This window comes from Notolabrus celidotus, chromosome 4, assembly GCF_009762535.1.
Source record: "Notolabrus celidotus isolate fNotCel1 chromosome 4, fNotCel1.pri, whole genome shotgun sequence".
In the NCBI taxonomy this organism is placed as follows: Eukaryota; Metazoa; Chordata; class Actinopteri; order Labriformes; family Labridae; genus Notolabrus; species Notolabrus celidotus.
Genome location: NC_048275.1, coordinates 18,883,521 through 18,896,114, shown reverse-complemented (window position 1 = coordinate 18,896,114; position 12,594 = coordinate 18,883,521). Strand labels below are relative to the sequence as shown.

At 39.2% G+C, this 12,594-nt stretch overlaps 1 protein-coding gene across 4 annotated transcripts in view; it reads right to left on the bottom strand.

Moving 5' to 3' along the window:
• cep170aa (centrosomal protein 170Aa) overlaps positions 1–9,546 on the bottom strand; it is a 45,557-nt gene extending 36,011 nt beyond the window's left edge. For 3 of the 4 annotated variants that reach the window (XM_034682219.1, XM_034682220.1, XM_034682222.1), the window contains exon 1: positions 9,415–9,546. The gene's annotated coding sequence lies outside the window, so the exon portion shown is untranslated. The remainder of the gene's footprint in view (positions 1–9,414) is intronic. The other variant, XM_034682221.1, reaches the window with a different exon arrangement.
• Positions 9,547–12,594: the final 3,048 nt, after the last annotated feature.

Sequence of the window (12,594 nt, the reverse complement as noted above, 5' to 3'; positions counted from 1 at the left end):
TGGGCTCTACTTACATCTACAAATTACACCTTGGGTTCTTTAAATCCTTGTGAACAGTTTTTAATCCTTTTTGACATTTGATATAGGGATGCACCAGAAATTCGGCCACCGAAAAGTGCATTTTGAGCCGAAAGACTTTTATCACCGAAACAACACGACCATAACATAATGTTGTGATGACGCAAGCAAAAAACGGGACCAGTACGCTTGTCTGGATAAGATCCAACATGTCTGCATCCGTTATTCCTTTAATTGCAGCACTAAAGCGTCTTCTAAGCAAAGAGGTTGAGACGGACCACAGAGTGAAAACAATGGAAAGTACTCTCTTAGAATCTGTCAGCACACGTTTCACTGAGATCTATTCGGATCCTCTGCACTTCATCGCCACTTTCCTTGATCCGCATTATAAAGATCATTACTTGGATGACGGAATAAAGCAGTGCGCACGAGAAATGATCCAGGCCGCGATGGATGTGGAGAACCCGCTTGGAGACGGAGAAGCGCACAGCGCAGGAGAAGGAGAACAGAGCACAGAAAAAAGGACTCATCTCTCTGAACCAGATGAGGGGCATGCACCCTCGTTGTCTGATAAGTTCAATGAGATCCTTGATGTTAGTGAGGTTAGTTCACAGTCAGAGCCATAAATGCAATGGTAGGGGAGACCGGGGACAGTTGTAACATTTTTGACATTTCTGTCTCTAACTTTGAGCTCCTTTTACCCAGTGTTCAAACTGCTATACAAACTAGCTGCAACTAAACTGCGTGTGCAGAGTGAATCAGGTGATTCCTACCTTGTTCCTGATTGGAGCAAGTGCAAGTGTTACAACTGACCCATGTTACAACTGTCCCCGGTGTCCCCACTAATAATTGGCATAATAATTTATTTCAGTGTTTCAGTGTCCAGTTTTCAGCCTTGGTTTCCTCGTTTTCGTTTTTTTTCATTTCGGTGCATCCCTGATTTGATATTCAAAGTATTGAATGATTAACCAAGGAAGATAATGACCGTTTACTTCTTCAAGCTTCTTCAAACTGCATAAACGCCATTTCTTAACCTCTGAAATTTAAAACAATAGGAGATGCAAAACCCTGCTTGTTAGTACTGGCTCTTCACAATTTCGATGTTTAAACATTTGCAAAAACATACACCATTATTCTCTGAATTTAATCTCATACCCACTCTACTCTTACAGCAACTCCAACTCACAGTGGTGCGAAAAAGGAGGAATAGTGACTTCATAGTTTTGAAAGGAATTCCCCAGCCCACAGACCTAACACACAGAATTAAGGAGTGAAAGGGAAGGATTATTCCGAGATGACTGTGAATTCTTTGTAAAGAGGAGAGGCTAGTGAACAGGCATAAGTGTGCACAGCGCTTCCTGTGGTGAACAGCTTACTTGTATTTGAATCTACAGAAGATATGATGTGAATTTATGTGGGTTACATAAACCAAGTGTCAGATTCAATGTGGCTGCTCTTTCGCAGCTCAAAAAATAGAATATAATGTCATGAGGAAGTCATCTTAAACACTAACAGAGAGACAGATTAAAAGCTAATTAGGATTTATTATACAATAATAAGGAACTATAAACAATCAAATATGCAGACATGTGGGTGATTACAAAGCTGTGTTGTATTATCTCATTTATTGGCCCTCATTAATTGTTCTTCAATGTTCCCATTTTCTGCAAATATTTACACAAGCAGTCTTTTGTCTTTCTGTCATTTCATATCTGTTCCCTCCCGCCAATTACAAACACCGACTTACAGAGGACAGGAAGTGATGCCACTGAGTACAAGTTTATTTACTGCCATCACTAATAAGTTTCTCTGCTGCAACACATGTCCGCTGCTCTCCACGTAGCATCTGGCTCCAGTGTGTATCACAAGATGATGCAACAGCTGAGTAACCATCAGTGCTACTCATATGCTTCAAAATGTGTTTAACCTCCAAGACTGTCACATCACCACCAAGACCTCGATAGCTGACTAAGACCACATAGCCCCCCACACATAGATTTACACCGACACACACATGCTAAGCACATCATGACAGCAGGAGAAAAAAGAACCAGGGTGGACGAAGGGAGACAACTCATACTCTTGTTACATACATTTCCTCACAGTCTTGTGATGAGAGCCAAACTTAGCTCTAGCAGGGGTGTGGTTGTCTGCTTGGATTGTAAAAATGCTTAAATCACAGAGGAAGAACAGTAAAAATACCAATAACTACAGTATAGTTGAAACAAACTCATAAAGCAAAAAACAAGTTTGTTGTTGACACTTGCTGTGCTGTGCTTCCAGGATAATAGCAAACACAAAATACTCTCATTCTGCTAGTCACTGATAAATAGAGATTCAATTAAAAGGCTTTCAGGCATTTGTTGTTCTGGACTTTCATGTAGTCTTTCCCAGGAGAAATCCTCTGCCAGACAAGAGGTGGTGCATTCAATGTTTACAACAGAAGCAGAAGCTGATGCTTCTGATATAAATAGCACTGTGTAGTCAGCTGGAGAAGTAATAGCCTCCTTGGCTGAAAAGGCAGAGAACAGAGCGGTATCTGGAGGACAATCTGAAGACGATATTATGATTGAAAGTGAGTTCTTCAAGGACAAATTAGTGCCACAGATGCTATAAAAAGAAGACGTGAATTTTTGTGGGTTGTAACATTGAAATGTATGCACTGACATTTATGTTGTTGTAGCCAATATAGCTTTGCAGAACTGGGACAAAAAAGAGCTAAGAAGGTAAAGTGCTGCTGGATAGAACGTTCAACACATAAACAAAAACAATGAAAAGACAGCGCATTGAAGGGGCCAGACAAATGAAGAAAGCAACAACATATTTCCTTGAAAATGCTGAGATAAGGTCAGAAAGTCAATACTTCACAGACTAGGGAGACTGTATTGCACCTGCAACCCTTCAAATCTTTTGGGAGATGGGGAAAAGCCTAGACCCTGAAGGGTGTAAAGAACACAGCTCCCCTGGACACAGACAGACAGACAGACAGACAGACAGACAGACAGACAGACAGACAGACAGACAGACAGACAGACAGACAGACAGACAGACAGATTTTTTACTCCCTAATGGCTGAGTCTACAGTACATACAGACATGAAAGTGTTCAGCGGAAGAGGATCTATTGTTCCACTTTAAACTTCCGACAAAAAGAGGGACTGATGCAGATATCTCAGACACCTAAACAAGCTGAATCCAAGTGTTATTTGAGCTACAATATGATGAGCCTATAAGCCAACATTATGTTTAAAGTTCATATAATTATCCATCTGAAAAACTCACCCAATCACCGGAAGTGCATCATGGTTTCACAGGTTTTCTTTCTTATGCTGTGTTTACAAAACTTCAACACTTTTATTGTACCATTCGAGAAATGATTGTGTGATGCCAACATCAGGCTTACCACTATGAGTAATCTAAATGAGGAGTGAGCTCATCATGTCAAAGCCAGACGCTGAACTCTAGGTGTTCTGAACACAGGGTAAATAAATCTTATCTCTGCAGGGCAGCCGGTCGATCATCAGAAGTTTTGTTTGACATCAGTTAAATAAACAGTATATTAAACGGTCTTGGTCTAAAATTGGGGGTGCACAAAAAAACACTCTGTGGCCCCTCTTGGGATATCAGTCTCGAAGTGTGTGATTCCTTTTGACATTTGAATTAAGCTGCCCTACTTAACCTCACCTCACACATGAAGAACAGGGAAAAACATTCAGTAGCCATATTCTGTTGAAGCGATCACCTCTGTATGTTTAAAGAATGGCGTCTAATGCATAGACTGTATAAATAATGGACGCAGTATCCGTGACGTCACCCATCTGTTTCTCGAGGGCTGATTTGAAACCGATTGTCGGCGGAAGCCATATTGGAAATGCTGAAGTCAACCTATCGTTTGTTGAGCGAAACTGCCTATTATTCTATTGACTCGGCCAAAATTCAGTATGTAGTAAGTAGTATGTGAACAAGAGCAAAATCTGCAGTATGCCAAAGCTCCCCGGATGTCTACTGATTCAGGAACATTTCACAGTATGCATCGGACCAGTCTGCCTCGCTTACTGTTTCCTATAATGCACAGCGCTTGTTCCACTTTTTCTTTTCTCTTCTTTTTTTGACGAAGGGAACTCAGTTTTTAGGTGCAGTGAAAATTATTAAATTCCATATAAACCACTTCCTAACTTTTTAAATCATAAGTGGATACTAAAGAAGCAGTTCATCTATCAGCTTGGCCATTGTTTACTTCCGCTTTCCAAAACCGGAAATCCGGTGACATCTGGCCCAGCGTACTGCAACACAGATCGAACAGAACAGTCATACTACAGACTAAATTCAAATGCAGTAAGTTTTAGGCAGTACCTACTGCCTACTACTTTAGTAGGTAGTATGTAGCAGGCCATTTCGAAAACAGCCCTAGTGTGAGGTAAAGAGGCGGGCTTTGAGCCTCCTCGCCAACAGCTACAGTGTTCCTGCCTGTCAATCAAGTCAGCTGTGCCTCTCATAGTGGAAAACTCCTAATCTTAATATCTTCGAAATTTCCGCGTTATGAAAGAATTCACCCCCCGTACAGTGTGTACCGATGGAGATATAAACGTGTTTATATCTGCTGTAAAAGATTGGCTCTTTTGAATGGGTGTGTATGTGGTTTCCGGTACTTCCAGAGCCAGCCTCAAGAAACTGCAGTTTTTAACACTTCGGCATTGGCTTTAATTCTTGCAGGTGGAGGTTGTTGCTTGGTCAAATGATGGAGGAGGAACACTTTGAAACACATACATTGTAAACTGCACCATTTGCTTTTTTTTCTCTCCTGCTCATTGACCTTTCCAGTAATGACATGGTCATCATATGAGTCAAATCAGAAGGAAATAATTCATCTGAACATGTGGCTGAAATGGGTCATGCTTTCCCTGTTATACTTTTATATAAACTGTAAAATTGGAGTGAATTTAAAGTGCTGCTGTTTATTTATTGAGACAAGCACAAAAAAAGCTCATGAAGGAAGTGATTTGTACATTTCCAAACGTACAAAGCTAATACAGCCAGATAAAGATGATACCCTGACATTAATCTCTTACAACAGGATAATAGCACCATGCAGGATGGTAATAAATCATTACGGTGTCACTAAAGCCCCTCAAATCTGTAGAAACCTGAGTGTGCGTCTTTCTGTATGGGCTTTATGTGTGTTGATGTGGCTTGTAAATGCAGCATGTGGGTGAAAAAAAAACTCCCCATGCAGCAGAAAAGACCATATGGTGCAGAAAAGCAGCCACACACATCACATGAGCAGTTGGCAATATGAACAAACAAGCAAACACCTCCATTAGCCTGCATCCGTCCAGCCTGCCTCATTGTTATCACCATACACAAAGCCAGCACACCCCTCTGGCCTTAAAGACCCACCACATGCTCCATGACCCCAGTATTCCATATGACCCACAGACCTACATATGGGAAATTTATACCTCACGGATACTAAAAACTACACGGTATTTCAGTAAAAAACATAGCCTACGCGTGAGAACTAAGAAAGTGATTCTTCTTGTAAAAGATAAAGAGGGGAAACCAGCACTGTGAAGAATGAAGAAGCTCTCTTGCTGATAAAGATAATAAAGAATAGATGATTAATAATCTATGAGAATTAATGACGCATATGCCCTGCAGCATTGTCTGTTTCAGTGCATGTGATTCACTCTCTGAGGCGTGTGTGTAGTTCATTTTTCAGAGAAAATATACGGAAATACTCCCGTTTCTGGAAGCAGTTTTCTCAACTTGACAAAATAAGGCAGAATATACTTTGTGTAGTCAACTCAAGTGCAACCTTTCACTGAATCAATTTGGTGATAGAAGCAAAGAAACTATTCAAGCCAAAATACAAATAATTTCTGGGTCAAGCTTCTGCAGATTTGTTCAGCTTTGACTAGTTTGTTAGAAGAATAGCGACTTAAAGACGTCACCTTGGCATTAAAAACACAAACTAAAACACAACTATGCATGCACGCACGCACACGCACACACACACACACACACACACACACACACAGACACACACACACACACACACACACACACACACACATTCTCTTACACACACATACTCAATCACACTCAACCTAACCCCCCTTGCCCTCCAGCATATAGACAATTAAGGAATAAAAACGTTTCTATTTAAGGCATTTATTGTTACTTGTTATTTATTGTTTTAGTACCCAACACAAGATCTGCAGTTTTATTTCTTGTCACTCCAGTATTTGTGTCCATTTTTCACTTCACACTGCTCTGCACTACCTTACCATGACTTCTTTGCACATTGGTAAATTATGTTTTTATATATGTATGTATATGTACGTATGTGTGTATGTATATGTATATGTGTATATATGTATATGTATGTATACTGTCGCCTGTAAATTTTGTTTTGTTTTCATAACTATTTTCTTTCTTTTTTACAATCCTTATAATTTATGTGTCTCTTTCTTGTATTCAATACGTGCCTAAAATTGCCCCCCAGGGACAAATACAGTTTTTTGAATTGAATTGAATTAAAGAGGTTATGTAAGCCTTTTCAATAATGTTTGGCAGTTTTACAGACCATCTAAAACCTTTACAAGACACATACTCAATTATAAATGCTATTCCTACAAATGTAATTTTGCAAGCCAAGAACTATTTTAAAGGGGTCTCTACATTCACTGTCTGTAATATCCTTGTGCCAGACTGTAGTGTGAATGAATCACTGTATCATTAATCTTTAGTCGTAGGCTGTTTAAAGTATAGGTTTGCTCTGCTGAGTGCTCTAAGGGCCCTCTTTGGCCCCTGCTGAGTAGATAATGTCTGACCCGTGGCCCTTTCACCGGAACATTAGCATTTGGCCAACCCTGCCACGTTGATTATGGCACCACCAATGTTAAATCCTGCCCATAGCAATAGCCTCAGCAGCAGCACACAAAAATAGTGAACTGTCTCACTCTGAAATCCACACTAGCACTTAGGAGGGAAAAAAACACGTTAGCATAACAGGACAATCAGAGGGAGCCTGGCAGGGCGAGAGATGGGAATGGAAACTGCCCAAATACAAGATCAATATCTGCAGTGGAAAGAAGTCACAGGGGAGTATGTTACACCCCAAAACAGATGTGGAGCTCATCGTGTTTTAGTCTTCATTTTGAGAGGCAAAAAAACGACACACCCCTTCATGTACCATAACAAGGGAGAGGCTGATGATGATGTTTAAAAATTTGTTCAAGCGTTTTTCTTGTTTTCTACTCCACCAAGAAGTCTCTCTTTCACTCCCTACAAATGTCTTACCGCAGACTTTTCTGTTCACTTTCCTATTCTGTCTCTCTGCCCCTGCAGCACACAAGCTGGAGGTGCATCAGGCAAAGCTATCTGCCTCTCATAACCCTTTCAACTTTTCCACTCTGGCAGATTACTGACGTGAGATTCACTGCTATTTTAAGCCACAGGCACCCTGATACAAAAACACTTTTCTGAGCAACTTAAATAGAGTGAAAGAGACTATCAAGACCTAGGCTAGGTTGTTTTTGGTCACAAATATAACTCCCTGGCCACTGAAGTAAAATGAACTCACTTCCTAAACTTCCTACTATACACAATGGCCGTGGGCAGGCCGGACAACAAAGTCCTCAGTCCCATCTGTGGACAAGGGGGAAAAATAAGCCCCTATTATTGAAGTGAAGCCTTACTTGTACAAATTGCTTATTGGTAACCTGGTTATTACAAGAGTTATTTTAGTGAAGCAGAGGCACCTTTAACATAACAACATAGTGAAACTTCAACAGATATAGTACACATAAATATTAATTTGTTACAATAGATTTACATGTTTGTTATTATATGCGCTCTATGTAAATGTACACATATGAAGGCATGGAGGAGGCTGCTTTCTCTCAGTGAGTGCAGCAACGGTCCTGTGACACTGACACACTTTTTAAAAATGCAACCGCCTGAAGAGCAAACCAGCCTGCCGGCAGCCACATTTGCAGGGAGGACAGGAAGCAGGCGGGGAAAAAAAGACAGCGCAAAAGAGAGAAAAGAAAGAAAAGAAAGAAAAGAAAAGAAAAAGAGCAAAACTGGACTGGATGGTATCAACTGCACATGGCTCAATCCCAAAAAATTTGAATTAATACAGCCCAGGAGGGAGGAGACTAGAGGACTTGCTGGTGTGGTGTGCAGCCGCTTTCTCTCTGGCTATTGAAGGAACTCAGTACCTGAACAGCAAACTGTGTTATTAACAGAGACCTGAACCAAGGGGCCTTTAATGGTACATGTAATGCCATCAAATGAAATTGAGATAAATTGTTAATATGAATTAATTTGATCAGCTTCTACTGTTAGGACAAGAATCTCTTTTTTAACACTTGTGTAACTTTGAGTCTATCTGTTATGTATCTCCCACTGGCATGTTGACTTGATTCATAATTTATTCAAAGCAGTCTGAACACCAATAATAAGGAAATAATGACAGTCTGTAAATGCAAGAGGCATGCAAACAACATTTATTTAATATATTTTCTACATACATTGCAACTATAGCTCACATTTTGCAATGTCCCTACGTTTTGTATCTATTTTATATCTGTGTTTATATCTATGTGATGATGACAGCAAAAATCAAACTCAACACAAAGAGAGCGGATGCATGTAGGCCAGCTACATCTGCCCCACCAAAACAAAGCCCCCTCACAGAAGAAGATGAGGGGGGTCCAAGATCGGGGAACCTACTGCAACTGCATTTAAATAGCGAAAGCCTCCACATGAAATCCTTCCTTCAGACAATATAAATAGACTCAAAGAGGACCCTCAGGTTAGTGTGTCTCCACCGAGATGAACACAAAGCGTCCATTGTGACCGACCTTCATTAATGTGCATCCTGTCTCGATAGCCTCCGTGCGGTTAAAGGAGGAAGCAAGTCATAGAGAGAAAAAAGGTCATAAGCAAATGATAACGGGATTTAGAGAAAATGTGGGCAATGTCCTAACAGAGGGAGGAGAGTGGCAAGGCTCTGGATCAATGTACAAAGGAAGAGCAGAGCAGGCTGGTCATGCTGCTGCAAACAACAGTAGCCACATCCAGTTAGCCCACAAGGAGTCAGACCAGTTCTGGGTATTTATAAACTGCGCTTATTGCCACATTGTATCCGTTCATTTGAATATATGCTGATGGTTTTAACATGAGAAGTCCAGTCGTGTCAACCCGGATAGTTTTTTATCATCGTAGAAATTAAACCTCACATTGGCATCAATAGATGGGCAGCAGAACAGCGACTCTTTTCCCTTTCTGTCTGCCGCAAACTTCACTTGCGTTAAAGCGTATTCTTAGTCAGCGTGATTATTATACTGAGTGCTTGGTAATAAAAAAGTGAATTTTGCTCCTCACTTACCCTTTTCCTCTCTGGTGTGTGTTACTGTTGAAGGTGTGTTAGAGCCCAGCCCTGCCGTTGCTGCTGTTCAGTCTAGCTGCGCGCGTCGGCCTTCTCCCCCTCCGTTGCTCAGCAATACGCTACTCCCTGAGAACGAGCGGCGCGCGGAGCGTCATGCAGACAGAGGCGTCAAAGCAGTGGGAACATAAATCGAGACTTCCGGTCACAACTTTCACAATAAAACCAAAGCCTGTGATAAACATTTTAACAGTTTAATTGTAGATTTAGAGAAAAATAGTACTTCAGTTTTCCTTGATCTGGAAGGTTAGATGGGCATCTGGAAAACACTGACATAAAAAAGTGAAGACAACATTTTGCATATTATTTATTTATTATTACTTGTTTATTTTGCTTTCTTGTTAGGCCCAGTTACAGGCATAAAATGACAACAATCAATTGAATTAATGTACAGAAACAATGATGTAAATGTATTTGATTTAGCTGAGGAGCTATTTTACCTATTTTAAGTAAAAAATAAACAGCTGAGGTGACATATCACAATAAGTGCCATATCATAATGATATACAGTGAATAGCAAAAGTCTACACACCCCTGTTAAAATGCCAGGTTTTGTGATGTAAAAAAATGAGACCAAGATCAGAATCAGAATCAGAATCAGAATCAGGTTTATTCGCCAAGTATGCTTGAACACACAAGGAATTTGACTTTGGTAAACTGTGCTCTCTTTGTACAAGGCATAAGAATAGGAATAAGAATAACAACTACAATAAAAAATAAAATAAAAATATAATAACAATAACCTTAGCTATAAATACAAAGAAACAACAAATAGGCTTGACTAATATGTACAGGCTAAAATAATATGATAAAGTGCAGTGGTGAGTTGCAGAGGTAGTTTTACATTATAAAATAGTAGTTAAATAATACAAAAAATAGAAATATGGAATTCTGCTTGAGAATTGTTGCATTGTATATCTACAAGATAAATCATGTCAGAGGTTTTTCCACCTGTAATGTGACTTATAACATGCACAATTCAATTGAAAAATTAAAATATTTTAGGGGGAAGAATAAAAACTAAAAAACTAAAATAATGTGGTTGCACAAGTGTACACACCCTCTTATAACTGGGGATGTTGCTGTGTTCAGAATTAACCAATCACATTCAAACTCATGACAAATAGTAGTCAATATGTCATAATTTAGAGTGACTTTGATTAATCCCAATAAAGATCAGCTGTTCTAGGAGGATTTTCCTGACATGTCCTCAGTTGCATCTTACAGCAAAAGCCATGGTCCACAGAGAGCTTCCAAAGCAGCTGAGGGATCTCATTGTTGAAAGGTATCTGGAGAAGGGTACAAATACTTTTCCAAGGCATTAGATATACCATGGACCACAGTGAAGACAGTCATCATCAAGTGGAGAAAATATGGCACAACAATAAAGGAGCTGCATGGATTTCTGACTAGTACTGGCTGTGTACAAATCACTTTTAGCTGCAAGACAACTGAATACAGCTTATGGTAGGAGAGTTGAAATGAAAATGCCCTACAGGTGGCACAGCTGCAAACTGTACAACATTGGAGCAAATGTGCCTTTATAGTTTAAAGGAAATGTCGTAACTTCCGGAGAGTGTACTTTTATTTCTCTACCTTTACAGAGGTCTTCCATAGCAGCGCCTGCGTCTACACTTCCAACCATGGATGCTTCCAACTCGACCAGAAGCTAGAGAGAACCCGGTGGGCGGGTTTCCTGGAGTCACTGGTCGCGTTTCAGGGTTTTTTGTCCTGTAGCATCAGCTGGGCTGCGTAGGTGACAGAATCTTATTATTAAAGTAAAAATAAAGACAGTGATGATGCGCAGCCCCAATGAACAATGACACACAGGAACCAAACAACAACAAAAAGGAGCAAATGAAAGGAGAATGAGGCATTATAGGAACATAAGAGCCAACATAAAACACAACTATTTTTTTCTTATACATGCAACTATTTAAAGAGAGGTGTGAATGTGACGGTTTAATTAAATGGTGTTGAAGTCCTAACAAAACTCGATAAGACACGGTATTATAAGTTTTGAAGGTTACTGAAATTGTTTGCATTTAAGTACGATTAAGCTTGCTTTCTCTAAAGTTGTTCGATCACTGCAGCCAATCGTAGCAATTGAATGGAATTTGTTCTTTTTCCCTAAAAAATAATAAATCCACCACACTTTAAAGCCGTCAAACAGATAATTGTATGTTATTCTGAACACATTTTTAAACCGAAAACGTAGTGAGTCTTCAAATCGTGGCGTACAACAATGACGTAATGACGCATCGCTTCTGTTTGCTTGGAGCGCTTGGTTTATACATTTGGAAGTACCTTCGGACAAGGCGGTGCCTTAGATTTATATTTATTTTTGAATTGTATGTCCCCCTGTAGGGATCCTCTTCCGTAATAGGGAAGAGGATTAGGGACACTGGGGGGAAAAAAATAATGACAAGGTCAATGTAAAAAAAAAAAAAACATCATTATTCCGAGTTTAAAGTCAGAATTCTGAGATTTCAGAATTCTGAGATTATTGTCGGAATTCTGAGATTATTGTGAGAATTCTGAGGAAAAAGTCAGAATTCTGAGGAAAAAAAAATCAGAATTCTGAGATTAAAGTCAGAATTTTAGATTTCATAATTCTGAGATTAAATTCATAATTCTGAGATTAAAGTCAGAATTCTTACTTGAATCTCAGAATCATGTCTTTTTTTCGTCATAATCATAATAATAATAATAATAATAATAATAATAATAATAATAATAATAATAATAATAATAATAATAATAATAATACAAATTTGACCTTGATTTATTTTTTTCCAGTGGCCCTAATCCCCTTCCGTTCCCCTATTATTTTGTAAGAACCAATTATTTGATTGAAACCACATAATACTTCTTGGTTAATGTTGGTTTGTAGTTAAGCTTTCCCATGTTTATGTCTGTTATCAGTTTAATTAGTAATGTTATCTTTTGCGTTAATAAAAATGTATCGATAATTTCAACGCCATAAACTACCTGTATGAACATTAATCTAAACTTCTAGAAGAGTTTTAGATTTTTTTATGATTTTTTTATATTATAATTTACATTTGTGATTATTCGTCGTTTTAACGGCAGCACGGGTGACACAAATCGAACCTCCCTGTT